General features: G+C 48.5%; 1 protein-coding gene across 2 annotated transcripts in view; it reads right to left on the bottom strand.

Annotated features, from left to right (window-relative positions):
* Nucleotides 1–16,986, bottom strand: part of PRKCI (protein kinase C iota) — a 210,894-nt gene that overhangs the window by 155,454 nt on the left and 38,454 nt on the right. The gene's annotated exons all lie outside the window — the stretch shown is intronic.

The raw sequence follows: 16,986 nt of genomic DNA, 5'->3' as shown, positions 1-16,986 counted from the left end.
GAGGCAATCGAACAACAACGGCGGATAAGCCACGCCCGCTGCCCCTGGTGTACTTTCGGTTTCGTTTCTGCTCTTTGTTGTGTACGCTCACTTCCAGATCCGAGTTCCGATTCTGCTATCGCTGCCAGCCTGTTGCTTATGCTGCGCCCTTGTCCACTCGCCGTTCAGAGCCTGCCACGACGAAGTTCGCTTTGCCTTAATTCTACAATTCCCGTTGGAGCTCCTTCCACGACATGACGGGCAGAACAGTTGTTGAGAGGCGCGGCAATAGAGGCTCGTCCCAAGGGGGGGTCACCCAATCTCAGACCATTGATCGATTTACCCGACCACGGGGCTCCCCGGGCGGATTGAGTGGTGCCCTGGAAGAAGCTGGGGATGGTGCTCCTGACGACGAGGAGCCAACGTTGAAGGACGTTATGGGCGCTATTGCGAGTGTCCAATCCGCCATGGGTCAGCAGTATGAAACACTAGCGGCTAAGATTGATACGGTGGCGATTGATGTCACCCTCATCAGAGCGGACCTTGGGAAAACGAATGAGCGTGTCAAATCTCTCGATCTCAAGACTGCTAGTTTGACCACGGATGTCTCGGATCTTCAGACCACGGTCCGCCATCTTAGGACTACTTGTGACCTGTTTGCCAATCGGTTGGAAGATTTCGAGGGCCGGGCCAGGCGCAATAACGTCCGCATTGTGGGTGTCCCGGAGAATTCTGCCGACATGCCTGTTGATATCCTGGTGGAGGACCTCGTGTTGAAGCATCTGGTGCCGAAAGGCCTCAGTAAATTCTTCGCAGTGGAGCGCGCCCACCGTGTTCCGGGTGGCAAGCCAAAGTCGGGAGCCGCTCCGCGGCCCATAATTGCTAGACTTTTCAACTTTCGTGATAGGGACGCTATCCTGCAAGCTTCGCGCACCAATGGGCCCACTAAATTTGAGAACGTTTCAATCAGTTTTTACCCTGACTTTACTCAGGCAGTTCAGAAACAGAGGATGGGCTTTACGGGTGTGAAAAGACGACTCAGGGACCTGGGACTGAAATATGCTATGCTCTTCCCGGCCTGCCTGAGAATCGAACATGCTGATCGTGCATTCTTCTTTGACCGCCCTGAGGTGGTTAGTGACTGGCTGGACACTTTGTCGACGCATCACGAGGGCCCGGAGGACTCGAGAGGCGCTGAGGGAGGCGTGGAGGGCCAGGAGCAGTGAGTCTACATCGGCGAGCCATCATCCGCTGCAGTGGCTTAGAGACTTTGTTTCAAGCATTGTGTGAATGCCCGGGGGTGGGGGGGGGTTCGGGGATCTTCCTCCTCTGGGGACTTTTTCTCTCTTTCTGTAGGTTAGTTCAATGGGGCGACAGGCACACTGCAAGTTGGGGTGGCTATTAGGTCTACCGCAGGGGTGCAGGGAGGGGGGTTTGAATTTGATGGGTTCCTTGGGGGTGGTGGTGGGGTTCTTTTCTCTTTGTTGGTTTCGAGGCTGTGCTTTGCTTTACAATTGCTTTCATGTGTCTGTTTCGGGATGGGAGGGGCGGTCGGTCTTCTTCCGGGATGGGGGGTAGGGGACTCAGGGTGTTGAGCTGGAATGTTAACGGTCTTGGGGACAGGATAAAACGTGGGATTGTGCTACAATATTTGAAGAGACACACCCCAGATGTGGTCTTGCTTCAGGAGACCCATTTGGTGGGCAATACATGTCATGCATTGGACAGAAGAGGCTATCGTTTGGTGGCACATTCCGGCTTTACTTCGGGATCAAGAGGGGTTGGTATCCTGGTCAGGAATTCCCTTCCCCTGGAGATAGATAGCACGGTGCTGGATGACAGGGGCCGCTATGCTGGCATTACGGGGAGATGGGAAGGGAAATTGATTTCCATACTGTCTATTTATGTCCCGCCTGGGCTGCAATCTACCACATTCACCGACTTGGGTGAGGTTGTCCTTGGTTTGCCCGATGGCTTACTGGTGTTGGGTGGGGACTTTAACTCTGTGGCAAATGGAGAGAGTGATCGTAGCCCCCCCAGGCTCCTCCCTGCCTCGCAGTTATGGTTGGGGAAATTCTTGGATGCCTTTGGTTTGGCTGACTGCTGGAGGCAGCTGCACCCTGGCCGGCTTCAGTACACTTTCCACTCGGGGGCTCATGGCAGTCTCTCGAGAATTGATTATTTTCTCGTGCCAGTGGTGCAGTTGCTCTCTGTACGTGAAATTAAACACTTGGCTAGAGGGATCTCAGACCACTCCCCGATATGGCTCCACTTGGATATCTGTTTGGGGAATGGGTGCCGAATTGCCCCGATAAATCCATGGCATTTTCAGGACCCTAAGATCAGAACAGAGGTGGTCAAATGCATGCATTTTTATTTTGCTGAAAATGAGGGATCGGTGTCTTCCCCAGTCTCCTTATGGGAGGCCTATAAAACTGTTATCCGTGGTCAGACTTTATCCCTAATTGCTGATAAGACGCGGCGCACACAAGAAGAGGTGGTGAGATTGGAGTCTGAGATTACTGTGTTGGAGGAGCGGTTGGAAGCTGAGGTTACGCCTGAGACGCTGCATGTTTTGGCTCTTAAGCAATCTGATTACAGAGCCTTGGTTACTACCTCGGCTGAGGCACTGCATCGTATGCAACAGGGGCGTCTGTACGACGTGGGTGACAAAGCGGGGAAGTTGATCGCATGGCTGGATAAGCGAGACAGACTGAATCGTGTGGTGCCTGTGGTTGAGGGAGTTGATGGAGTGCGAGTCGTGGACCCGGTTGAGATAGTTGAGGTATTTGCCCAGCACTTTCGGGTTGTGTATGCGCCGGTTTCGGGCTTGCCGGAGGAGGACTCGCGCTTGCTGCTTCGTGATCTTGAGCTGCCCAGTCTCTCGGAATCAGACGGGGTTTTAATGGAGGCTGATTTCTCCATCGATGAGGTCGCGCTCGCTATTTGCTCTCTTCGTTCGGGAAAGGCTTCGGGCCCTAACGGCATACCGGTCGAGCTGTACAAGCTATGCCCGGATAAAATGGCGCCGTATGTTTGCGGCGTCGCGTGACCTCGGCTGTCTTCCTAGAGACCAGAGGCTGGCCTCTATTGTGGTCATTCATAAAGACGGCAAACCCCGTGAGTGCTGTTCCTCGTATCGCCCGATTTCGCTTTTGAACGCGGAACCCAAGATATTGGCGAAACTACTGGCAAACCGACTAGCCACGGTGATTAGCGGACTGGTTCACCCTGATCAGTCCGGTTTTATCCCCCAGCGTAATACTGTACTCAATCTTCGTCGACTGCATGGCGTCATAGCGAGGGCGGGATCTCTTGGTGAGCCGGCCATCTTGGTTTCTCTTGATGCTTCGATGGCCTTTGATACGGTTGAGTGGCCATATTTGTGGGCTACTCTCGCCAAGTTTGGTTTTGGCCCGAAATTTATTGCATGGGTTAAACTCCTGTATGAGCAACCGTTGGCGCAGGTGGTGGTAAATGGTAGAGCTTCAAGACCCTTCACTCTTGGGCGAGGCACGAGGCAGGGATGTCCTTTGTCACCGCTGTTGTTCGCCCTCGCACTCGAGCCGCTGGCCGCCTGGCTCCGGTGGGAACCCCCCTTGAAGGGTATTCGGTGGTCCCCTGATTTTGAAGACCGTGTTTCCTTATACGCCGACGACATTTTGTTGTATTTGACGTCGCCCCGTAAGTCATTGGGAGTTCTCTTTGATGTTCTGCGTTCCTTTGGACGTAACTCCGGGTTGGTTATCAATTGGTCCAAATCCTGTATTTTCCCGCTTACCGGTGACCCTCTTTCTTTGCCCCGAGTATGCCCGATCCCGGTCCGCACCGAGGGTTTTAAGTATTTGGGTATTTATATTTCACTTGACCCTGTGTTGCGCTATGATCGGAATCTGTTGCCTCCACTCGCCCGACTTCGGTCGGACGTCGCGGCTTGGTGTAATCTGCCCTTATCCCCCCTGGGACGGGCGGCCCGGTTTAAAATGATGTCTCTTCCCCGGTTTTTATATGCTGTGCAAAATACACTTGATCTAGTGCCGGCTAGCTATTTCCGCGAAATTGAGGGCCTCCAGAGGAGGCTGGTGTGGGCTGGCCGACCTCGTATTGCGTTGGCTAAGCTCACGTTACCCTGGTACGATGGGGGCATTGCGTTACCTGATATACGACGGTATTATTGGGCATCTCAACTGAGTGCTGTGAATCATGCTATGTATGGTCCAGTTCCGAATCCTGCTTACGAAATGGACCGGTGGCTCTTGCCCGGGGGAAACTATTACAGGGCGTTCTATTCTCGGGGTGCTAGGAAGAACTTGACGGGACCCACTGGAGTGGCGGTGCGGGTATGGGGCAGCGCAACCGCGGCTACCGGATGGACAGATAGGCTGACCAGAGCGACCCCTCTATTTGCCTCGGAGAGGCTGGGTGAGTTGTGGACCTCAAAAGGGTTTGATAGATGGGACCTCATCGGGATCAGTAAGTTGGATGACCTCTGGGTTAAGGACAGGGTTAAGTCCTTTGCTGAATTGCAACAGGAATATGGTCTGACTGATTCGGAGTTTTTCCGGTACCTTCAGGTGCGTCATGCCATTGGGTCGGTTTTTCCGGCTGGGTCTGCCATCCCGGAGAGCTCCCCCCTGGAAGACAGGGTGCTGGACGGACATGTTCCGGACAGCACTATCTCTCTTATATATAAGAAACTTATTAATACTCGGTCGGATTTGCTTCTTCATCTGCGTACTTCCTGGACTGATGACGGACTGGAGCTGGATGATGAGGATTGGCAGGCCGCGGTGTCCTCTCCTAGGGAGGTTGCGATTCCGGCGCGTCTGCGACTCGTTCAGCTGAAAATTCTACACCGGGTCTATGTCACGGGTCCCAGACTGATGCATATGGGTTTTTCAGAGGATGGATTGTGTCGGCGGGGCTGTGGTATGCTTGCTACCTTCCTCCATATTATATGGGAGTGTCCGGAGGTTGTATCTTTTTGGAATGGAGTGTATGCGGTGATGAGTGAAGTTACGCATGTTCAGTTGCTGCCTGAAGCCCGGCGTTGTCTTTTGAATGTATGGGAGCCAACTGATTGTAATGTTGCTCAGACTCAATGGGTGACGCTGGGGAACATGGTTGCAAAGAGGGACATTGCACAATTGTGGGGATCTCAGAGGGCTCCATCGGTCTCCGGGTGGGAAGATAGTATGGACTGGTGCATGTTCAAGGAAAAGATTGTGTATGTCTCCCGTGCACCATGGCTGCCGGACCCCTGGTTGTCGGCTGATGAGCTGTGTACCTTCACGTGGTTTTGAGATGCTGCACCGGCCGGCCCAGAGGGTTGTAGGCGCATCTTTGTTTCTATTTGTCTCTTGCAAATAAAGGTTTTAAAAAAAATAAAAATAAAAATAAAAATAAAAAAGTACTTAACTGATAAAGCTTTTGGTGCTAAATTATATCAAAACACCAGTTATTTTTCTAAATTGGTCACAAATTTCTTCTTGAACGTGTATATCATTTATTGACTGTGTGTGTACAACAAATGCTTAAAGCTATATATAGAGAAAGAAAAGAAGTGCTGAACGGAGTCTTGCTATCAAGTAGCCCAGAAGAGAGGATCAAAAGTACTGGAAACAGCTGAGCTGCAGTATCACAAGTCATACCACGATCAAGTGTTAAAAAAAGTGATGTCTGCTACTCCTCGAGGCACAGCAATCCTACGTGTCGGTCTTACTAGACAAGGCCAGGCAGGCGTGGCTGGCCACGCGGAGCAGGATATACCAGTGGGGTGATAAATCGAGCTCCTTGCTCCATAGACTGTGCCAATATAGCTTTAAACCCGACACACTGCCTGGTCTTACAGCTGAGGATGGAGTGGCCATCACTGACCCTTCCGCCCTGGCAGCGAGCTTCGCCACCTACTTTGCGACACAATATGCTCCGTGTGAAAGCTTATCAGGGGAGGAAGTGGCTAAATTCATTGATGATTTACCTCCAAAGGCGGTGTCAGATGCGGCCAGGGAGTCCCTAGATGCTCCCCTTACGGCGGAGGAACTGGGGGAGGCTCTGGGACAGCTCAACGCGGGTAAGGCCCCCGGGCCGAGCGGCTACCCTTGTGAATTCTTTAAGAAATTTCATACGCAATTAGGGCCCCATTTTCGTTGCGCGCTTGAGGCAGCGCGTACACAGGGTAGACTGCCGCCTGATTGGCGCCATGCCGAAGTAGTAGTCTTCCCGAAACCTGGGCGACCCCCAGATAGACATGATTCATATCGCCCCATCTCGTTACTTAACATAGAAGCCAAAATACTGGCCAAGGCTCTGGCGAATCGGTTGCTTCCGTATATAACGGAGCTGGTGCATCCCGACCAATCTGGCTTTATGCCTGGCAGGGCTACACGCCACAACATTCGGCGTGCATGGGCTGCTATAGATGCAATGGGGGCCTCGGGTGAGCCGGCGGCTCTATTGCTTGCTGATATCAATAAAGCGTTTGACTCGGTGAGCTGGACGTATCTATTTGCGCTCCTGCCCCGTCTCAACCTGGGCCCGGTTTTTCTGTCCTATATTAAGCTGCTATATACAGATATCACGGCTGCGGTGCGTATTGCCGGGGCGGTGTCGGAGACCTTCCGTATTGGCCGGGGGACCCGACAGGGATGCCCTTTATCCCCATATCTCTTCGCTCTTGCGATGGAGCCTTTGGCCGCCTGGGTGCGTATAGACGCGCAGATGCGGGGATTCGTGTGGCCCGGGGGCCTCTCGGATAGAATTGCGTTGTACGCAGATGATGTCCTCTTCTTCCTTACCGATCTGCGACACTCTGGGCCGCGGGTGTTGGAAATCATGCGGGTCTTTGGAGAGGTCTCGGGCCTCTACCTGAACTTGGGTAAATCTACCCTGTGGGTCCTCGGAGGTGGTGTGGTGGCGGATCCCTGGACATTGAACCTGCGGGTGGCGACCGGTGGCTTGCAATACCTAGGAGTATTCCTGTCGGAATCGGTGACCCTCACGTGGGAGCACTCCGTGCTGCCGGTTTGGGAGCGGGTGCTGGCTGACGTGAAAACTTGGTCCCGGATGCCTCTCAACATCTTTGGCCGGTCCGCTATTTTCAAGATGGTGGCGCTTCCACGCCTCCTGTATCAGCTGCAAAACTATCCCCATCCAGTCCCATCCTCATGGTTTAGACAGGTGAACTCGGCCCTAGGGCGGTTCCTGTGGGCGGGAGGGTCCGCCAGGGTGGCGCTGCGTACGTGCTTCTTATCTACATACTGTGGAGGACTTGCCACTTCGGATCTCATGTCCTACTACCAAGCTGCTCACCTGCTCATCCTGAATGACTGGTGGTATGGTGATAGGGGTGACCCGGCCTATGCGTTGGAACGTACACTAATGGGTGATAATACGCTTCACGTGCTCCTCTACTCTGCACGGCTACGGCGGGAGTTGCCCAGAGTCACGAAAACTGTCTTCGTTGTGTGGCGTCAGGCGTTGCGACGCATGGGCTGGTGGGGTAAGCTGACTGCGGAGACACCGCTGTGGCGTAACGGTCGATTGCCTGCGCTGGCCTCCCTGTCGGGCTTCGGGGGATGGGACGCGATCGGGATCTCGTCGCTGGGTCATGTGATGTCTGGAGTTGCTCTCAAGTCGTTCCAGGAACTCAGCACGGAGTTCTACATGCCGCGGACCCAGTTTTTCCGCTATCTGCAGCTCCGGCATGCACTAACACCTTACATTGCTGACTTGGACTCGCTCCCCGAATTCAGCCCTATAGAGGCGAAATTGTTCATGGGTGACCTCGGCGACAAAAAAGTATCCCGAATATACCAAACGGTGGTCACTCACTGCGCTTCCGACCTCCTTCCTCTGCGGACGGCTTGGGAGGCGGATGTTGGTCCCATGGATGAGGATGATTGGCGGGAGGCTCTGGAATCCCCGCGGGGGACTGCCATTGCAATGAGGCTCAGGTTCATTCAATTTAAAATTCTCCACAGGGCTTATTTTACCCGCGAGCGACTGTGGAAAGCTGGACTGATTGCATCGCCGGAATGCCTGCGTTGTGGGGTAGAGGTGGGCTCGCTGCTTCATACTATATGGCTGTGTCCGCGAATAGCTGGCTTTTGAAGAGGTGTGTGGAACTGCCTGTCTGAAGTGCTGCACTGGGACCTGCCCCGCACCCATCGGTTGGGATTGCTTCACATTCTTGACGGTGTGGGGGGGAATATTTATAAGCGCCATCTACTGCTACTGGGGCTTGTCCTGGCCAAGAGAGACCTGGCACGGGCTTGGAAAGATGAACGGGCCCCTCCTCTGTGTGCATGGAAAGCAGGATTAGATTTTTGTATGGGTCTGGAGCGACCGATATTTGAGGCGCGAGGCTGCCCCCGCAAGCACTTTAAGATATGGAAGAAGTGGGCTGATTATAGGGACTTGCCACTGGACCCCCCAGTTGACCCCGAGGAGGAGCTCTAGACTTCCTCCCTTGCATGGGCCCGCGTCTAGCGCTATGCCGGCCACACTGTACTCACATAATGCGGTTTCTTCTTTACACGTGCACAGGGTTAGGGAGGGACCACGGGGTGGGATAGGGTGTGGGTGGTGGGCGTTGGGGTGGGGAAGGGGCGGGGGGTAGTTTCTAATGTGTATGATTTGCAATGATTCTTGATCGGCTTTAGATCCTGCAATATGTAATGTATCCAAATGCTTGGTGGTTTCTCCTGACTGTGGGGTGCCACATTGACTACCTTGCTTGATTTATTCAATAAACTTTGTTGTGAAAAAAAAAAAAAAAAGTGATGTCTTACATTGTGTCCCACCAATGCCCCTCTACAATCTTCAATGATGCAGCCGTCTTGTCCCGGCTGGGTTTCTGGTTTAAGTGGGCCCAGATCAGCATTAAGGTTATTTGTAAGCCCCCTTTTCTGGCACCCTTCCCTCTAGTGGACACCCCGTTTCCCCACTCATGTGGTTGCTTTCTGTAGCAACTGCGGGTGTTCAGGTACTCTCAGAGTCTGAGCTCCTTACAAACACTCGTGGTCTGTGTCACATAGCATGGTTCTGCAATTAATTTGCCCCCTAAACTTTATTTTTATAACTTCTATTTGTCATCTTTTCTCCATGCATCGTCAGCCTCAGCCTCACTTTCTCTATTCTTTTATGCTTTCTTTGCATTTTCTTTAGATCGGGGTTAGATTTTCATTCTTCTGCTTGTCTGCCTGTCTTTGGAAGTGGGAGACCCACCACAATCTTGGGAGAGTGGAAGCTAAAAAGAACACTCCTAGGAACATTAGATTTGGGGCCAGTGCGATAGCCCACACACTGGATGTTCTCTGGTGTAAGCCCACAATGATGGTTTCCAGCCCCGGATAACCACTCCTTAACAGTGGAAGGACAGAGTCACATGAGCAGCACCAGGATCACCCTAGAGCTGCAGGCGCACAAGTGAAAAGACAACTCTGCCTGGGATTTGGCACTGCACTGGACTCTCTCAACTTATCAATGCGCTACATAGCGACATAAGGGAGAAAAGAGGCTTCATTGAATCTTCTACAAGCATTATTGAGAAAACAAATAGAAAGCTTAATAAGCAGGATTCTGAACATGAAGCAGAAGGTTGAGGGAAATGAGACTGCAGAGCACAAACTGCAGGGACAAATGGTTTAGACAGTGAAAGACCGAGTGCCTGAAAGTGTTCAAAGTGAGTGTCATATCTACCATGGAAACGCTGGAATATAGGTTGGAGACATTTGTTGTGGCTTAGCCATTGAGTATTGGGGACTATTTAAATACACCACCAAGTAACAAAAGATGCCAGAAAACACACAATTCTGAACGAGAGCTACAAGGTTGGCCAACCCTAAAAGGGACCCAGCTGTAGATAAACTGAAGGCCTAAATGAAAGCTTTTTCAGCGGAAATGTCTACAGCAACTGGCTACTCAAATGCCAGTGATGAAGGGGGAGCAAGACCCAATACTAACATTCCAGAGCTGCTAATATGTAAACGGAGATTAGATAACATCCAGATGTTCATAGGTAGCAGATAAGCCAAAACCGAAACAATGTCCTCAGAACCCTCTTAAAGATCCTGAGAAACTATGTGTCATCGACGTACATCTGAAGCCATGGAATCAAAAAATCCTGTTAATGACCATATGAGCATTAACCCGTTTGCTGCTTCGAACGTTCAGCGCCAGTGCTGAACGTTCGAATAAACGGGTGCGGCCGCGTCGGCCGTTGGACGTTCGCAGCACCAGGGAGGTAGCTCGCGCGACGGCAGCAGCGAAGGGATTACATAGAATGTGTGAAACTGAAGATCCCTATGGAGCAACACACCTTAAGGTTTACATGTTTGGCAAAAACTGCTGTAGGTGGACCGATAACAGATGTCGACTGGAAAAAACGATGCAGTCCAGGACCTGGTAAACATCTGTAAATCATTATAAGCCCATGAATGAAACAGTACACAGTCTTCAGTTTCAATGGCTGCACAGGGCTCTAAAACAATCAAAGCTGCTGACTAAAACGTAACCGCATTTCTTGTAACTGATCCTTAATACACACGTTGCTCTTAAGGAAACTACAGTCACAGTTCAGCTACTCAAGTATAAGGAGAATTTTTTCCACCTTTTTTTTTAACCAAGAATGCAGGTGTAGAGAAGGGTCTATCATTAACAGGTTTCCTAGGATCTAAAGTAACCTTTAGATAGTGCGAAAAAAAGAAACAAATAGTACCTCAATCACAGCTGGCACTAATAAAGTGCAATTAATATGTACTTAGTCCATGCTCCACAAAAAGACATGAAGGTGACATGTTGTACGTACTGCAGAATTAGAAGGCCCCCTCTACTTTTGTTGATACAACTGGTTGTAGCCAAGCAGAACAGCATGCGCACTGCTGCAGGCGAGATCTAACTAAAAAGGAGGTCATGGGATGAGGGGAATGAAGAGGGGGCGGGCGTTCGTGGTGGTCATGTTTGGCAACTGGAGAGATGGACTTTAAGGCTGCTCTCCACAACCACCATATACTGCCCTAGTGTGTGCATGCCAATGGAAATGCAGAATCCTAGTGATACTGGTCAATGTCTGCCAAGGCGATACTGCCGCACACAGCTCTTGATGACAAGAGTACTCATCACTGACTTGAATCAGTATACCTTTAAGTTTGCCTCTCCTCAGGCCTTTCCTCAGACTGCACAAGACAATAGGCACACTACTCTGGTGTGCTACGGAGCTTTAGGGCTGGTCTAGGTCTCCTTGGTTAAGCTTGTAGCTGGAATAGGCAGATCACACATGGGCACACAACAGGCTGTCAAGCAACTTCTCCGCAACAATCTTTCTGTTGTTCAATCCCCAGAAATGGCATTGCCAGTCTCCATTCACATGAGGCTGAAACTGCAGATGCAAAATGAGGTTTGAAGACTCCTAGGGTTAACTGCAGACTCTCCGACAGAATATCAGTGGCTTATCTTACTTATGGACACTTCTCTTACCATCTGAGGTGATCTACAGTTCTCATTTGTGTTATGGGCTAGCCAAGCTGCCATTTACAGAAATGTACCAGTGCACCTAATTTAGAAATAGATCACAATGTAACTCCGAGAACTACTACACCTATGAAGGAGTTTAATCATGCACTTACCCTGATCAAGAAAACAATGTATGCAAGTCCTTTGCTAAACCATACCTACAACAAAAAATTACAAAAGCTAGCTATCTGTCTTGACTGATGGTACCTTGGAAACACAGCTTCATGCTCAACATAGTTGTTCCGCTCTTGATATTGCAAAGAAAATGTTCAAATCATGGGTTTGTGTTCAAAAACTACTCACTCACAAAAAGATAAGAAGAGGTTGGCCAGGCAATGGCAAAAACAGCCTCTCTAACTGGATGGGCTCACGCCCATTAAACGAAGTTGCACTTTCTCATAATCATTTCAAGAGAACTACTCCCACTCGTTACACAGACCTCTGAAAATCATGGTGTTAAAAACAAAATCATACACAAAGGGGCACCAATTAATTATATGGAAAGGGACCAACCAAAATAGCAAACTGCAGGGCAAAAACTGGGAAGGCTATAATTTGTGATTCAGGAACGACAAACATTGATAAGATGGTAAACCACAGGTTTAAAGCAAGTTACTGTGATGCATATATACAGATCTCAAGATCAATGTTTTGCTTCCAGCAAAGAAAGGTCTTGAAGTATGAAGTTTAATGTGATGGGTACACTGAAGGATAATCGAAGAGGAAAACCTAGGATGACAAATATCATGATGAAAATACGTAATCTATGCGGAGGATATGTCTACTGCTGGGTTTAAATACGGATGCCTTCAGTAGCACAAAATCCAATAAGAAATCAAGGGTTGAAGGGCATAAATAGACAAACAATTTTGCATGCATAAAAAAGATGCTCTGCCCCTCCTGTAACAAAGTTTACCTCAGAAAGTAATAGCAAAGTTGTTTCTGCACAAGTAATGCCTCCATTATAAGGATAAGAAAATACAGATTTATCTATCAACAGAAGAAAAGTCAGAATCTAGAATATGAAAAACCCAAACTGATGTCCCAAAGTAATACATCTGTCTGTATGAGAAAGTAAGCCTGGTATTGAAGCCCAGCTTAGCTAAATTGCAATTATAAGCATATTCACCAATGATTTTATAGTGGTGGATGAGAAAACATGAATTCACAGCTGACCTTCAGCCTAAACAAAGAAATACAAAAAACACAATATAAGAGAACTACAGAACAGATACTACTTGAAGCAACAAACATCCACATTTAAAAGTTCCTTCAACGAGGTGTCACCTTAGAATCACACACAAAATAGTTGCACTACTCAAAGATAAAAATGTAATGTTTAGATGGTTGCTTGCATATAGGTTGGAAGTCCCAATCTCAGGACACCAGTGAAAATCTGACACTCCATGACACCAGACTGCCTTCAAAACAGAAGACAGCTGGCAACTCAAACAACATTTGGTGCCATGGAGATAGGGTGGAAGTACTTTCTTTAAAGTTGAATTCTAATTACGTTTCACCAGAAGCGGGGCTAGATTCCTAGACGAGCTCTGCTGAATGCTGAACACACACCTAAATCATAAAGTCCCTTGCCACCAAATACACCTCAGACATCATGGTCAGATTTAATCACCGTATACCAGGGGTGATAAGCTTGCTTGACAAAGGCCCTTGAGAGAATAGTCACCATGAGGCACAATAGACAACTTGGGTCACACTATTTTCAGGTCAACATTCTGTGAAGAGAAACAAAGCTCCAAATTAACACCAGGGAGGAACTACCGGCCTCCATGCACCAAGGCCACCTTTGCCTGCTAATGCCCACTGACCTCTGAGGTTTCCATTCTAAGGAACAAAATAGTGCTCTGTAATCGCCTGTCTGATTTCATTTTGCTTACTTGCTACATTTCCGGGGGACAAGGCGAAACAAATGAAGCTTGAACCTTCCCTTTCCAAAACTACCTCCATCCTGCTCGGGAAGCAGGAACCATAAGTACTTTTCCACAACGTACTCAATGTATGTACAGTCCCTATGACCCACGTGATCATTAACTATATTGAATATATGTACATTGTAGATAAACTATCTGAAGATACATAACGGCTCAAGATACTAACAGCAAATGGGACCTTGGTGGGCGAGGATGCAGGTATGGATTCCCCAGCAAAAGATCTGCCTCAATGCTACCAAAGAAGTGTGAAACCTCGAAGTAAGTGTGGTAACTGGGTAACTAGTATTGAATGTAGAGTAGAATGCAGGATATAGAATGTAGTGTGTGCAATCCATTGTACATTCTGTAGATAGCTGTCAGACCTGAGTTACATTGGCAGCTGGCAGCACCCTTTTTATCTACCTGCTATCTTATTTGGAATAAAGAAGATATTCAACTCATCTTGTGTCTGGAGAGGTACTACAGTAAGGTAAGTGTCCAACCTGCAATGCAGGGGGTGTTCCTGTGCCAAGAATGCCTACACTCCACAAATGAAAATTACATTGCATTCCTGAAGCATCCTTCGATTGCAACCAACATTTACCAATACTGTTAAGCACAATGATTTGAGTCCAGCAACAGTATGTGAAACAGTTTCAATGTTCTCAGACATACAAGGTCAGGAGAACAACGGGCCACAAATCCAACTTAATTGCTGTCCCATAGTAGTCAAAATAGGGATTATCCATGCCAAAGATATACCACAATTTGGAGAAGCAACCCTAAACTGGTAGGGGTGGGGGTGTGAGGTGAATCCATTTAGTCACAATAGCTTATTTTAGCAATTATGTCAGAGTTCCCTTGGCCACTGCACCTCCGACAAGCATTCTATGTGGACTTTGACTGCAACAATATCCCATTGCAATCTGTTCTAAGATAGCTAGGACCTATATCCATAAGTTAAGCAATATTGCTCAAACCCAAACAATATGCAAAGACACGCCCCTTTCATCACAAAGCCTGAAGCTTTTTTCTCATCTCTCATAATTAATAGTGAGTAGACGTGATATGCCAATAAAACATGAGCTTAAAACTGGCTGCAATGCCCTTGGCACGAGTAGCTCCTCGACCCCAATTAAAACTAACTATCCCTATGGGCCATCAGTAAGCTGCATCCTTAATATCTCCTCCCATGTCAATCGGAAGTGCCATAGTTATACGGGTTTCACTTTTAAAAAGATTTGGTGCATACAAACCATTATGCATTTGTGTGCAAAAATTCAATAAAGTAGATTCTTTTTTTCCAAGTGCTTAAGTCCCTAATGGCACACTGTTCCATAATGAGGTGGAGAACACAATGTCTAACCTTGACGTAGCAAAATATTACAGAATCACCTAAACATTACTCCTAAAATAACAATGAGGTAAACTGAAATGGGGAAATAGTCAACCCCATTCTTAAGTTTCAATGTGTCCCAAACTTAAAGTGTGTGACTGAGGAAGAGCAGACCTATCTTTCATATTCAGTCTTTGTACCACCCAAAGTAGTTGTCTGCCAAAGTTTGATCATTAAAGAAACAATATCATTCAGTCCCCACACCTGGACCATTCTAGCAAGAGCTGCAGCAGAGCAGCCTGATATTTACGCTGTCAAATCAGGGGTCCCAAGCCCAGTTACTTAGTAGGTCAGACTTCCTGCATCAAATCTATTCCAACCTATTACATTACAGCAGACGCACTGCACTTTATGTAATGTGGATTAGCAAAAACTATGGGCGAGGTCTAAAAGAAAAAACAGAACACTAGGGAAAATTGGCATTGTAAGTACATTGCCCCAACAGTTCTAAATAAACTGAAATGAGGAGAGAGTGATCACGACTACCTCATGCACCTCTGGATTATTACCCTATGGGACTGGCTCTGGTGGATTAACACAATTTATAAGACCATTTCCTTTCACCCTCAAGGTCTCTCACAATAAGTGCCACTCTACCCTATCAAATACTTTTTTGGTATAAAATGATAGAAGTACCGCCACTGCCACTCCTTTCAGCTAGGTGTAGATTATCCTGTAATTTCTCCTACCTGCCTTTTATTTGTAACCCAACCTGATATGTAGGAACCACATCGAGCAGGTCACAAGACATAGCGTCAAAATCTTGGTGAAGATATTCTGGTCCACATTTAATAAAGAGGATGGTCTGTATGATTCACAGTCTTTCATAGGCTAATGAATGAGGGTGAAACTAACCTCAACCATGATGGAATTACCTGTGCCGTAGTGGCAAAACTGTTAAGAAACCGGGCGGTTATCCCTAGCCTGAAGTCAGCTTGGGGCAGGAGTAACAAGGATTTAATGCTTTTAATTGCCATCAGCTCCTTTGCCAAAGCTTATTACAACTGGACAGACTGTTTAGTTGTTAGAGAGGACTTTCGAGACATAGTTTGACTCATTGCTTCCACTCACTGCAACATATGACCCAGTCTGATGGGATAGTAGTTTTTCTGTCAGAAGTGCCTTTACCTTCTTGCCCCAGTCATAGAATTTCATCCTAACCATACATGTTGCCATGTTTTATTCTAGGAGCCACAGCTGCCCCTCTCAAGGTCAGAACAATGTGCCATATTTTCAGAGACTGACATTGCGTGTATAAGGGCCATAATAAGAGCTCCTTCGTTGTTGGAACCCATTCAGACTTGTACAAAGTCTGCTCCAAATGAGGAGGGAGGCCAAATGATTAAGCATACCACTGTTGGAGAATGAGGGTGCCAGTCTTAAATAAGGATAGTCAGGAGTAGATTCTGAAATGTTCTTGCCCGAGTACATGTTTTCTTTACTACCTGCATGGGTTTATATGTGTTAGAGGTTTTATTGCAAACATTTTACTCTTCCACTCCTAAGTTGTGGATCATATAATGATAAATTCCCACAGAAGGTGTAATCAGGTCTCCTCTCAATCAATCAATCAAGCATTTGTAGAGCGCACTACATACCCGTGAGGGGTGTGGGGTAAACTGCTACTGTTCGAAGAGCCAGGTCTCGAGAAGTCTTCTGAAGGTCAGAAGGTCTTCAGTCTACCATAGGCGGATGGGGAGGCTGTTCCATGTCTTGGCGGCAAGGTAGGAGAATAATCTGCCGCCGGCAGTTACTCTTTGGATGCGGGGAGCGGTGGCGAGAGCGCGGTCTGCGGAGCGGAGCTGGCGGGTGGGGGTGTAGAGGCTGAGTCGGCTGTTGAGGTATGCGGGTCCGGTGTTGTGGAGTGCCTTGTGTGCGTGGGTGAGGAGTTTGACTGTTATCCTCTTGTTGACAGGGAGCCAGAGCAGGTCTCTCAGGTGTAGTGTGATGTATCTGCGGCGAGGGATGTCGAGAATCAGGCGTGCGGAGGCGTTCTGGATGCGTTGGAGCCAACTCAGGAGTTTGGCAAAGGTTCCTGCGTAGAGGTCAGCGGTAGACTAGACTACGGGAACGCCGAGGGCCTGGGTGACTGTCTTTCTCGTTTCAGTGGGGAGCCACTTGAAGATCATGCGGAGGGTGTTGAAGCAGGAGGAAGAGACGGTGGAG

Source organism: Lissotriton helveticus, chromosome 11, assembly GCF_964261635.1.
Source record: "Lissotriton helveticus chromosome 11, aLisHel1.1, whole genome shotgun sequence".
NCBI lineage: Eukaryota > Metazoa > Chordata > Amphibia > Caudata > Salamandridae > Lissotriton > Lissotriton helveticus.
Note: the sequence above shows the minus strand (reverse complement) of the source record. Positions and strands in the feature narration are given on the sequence as shown.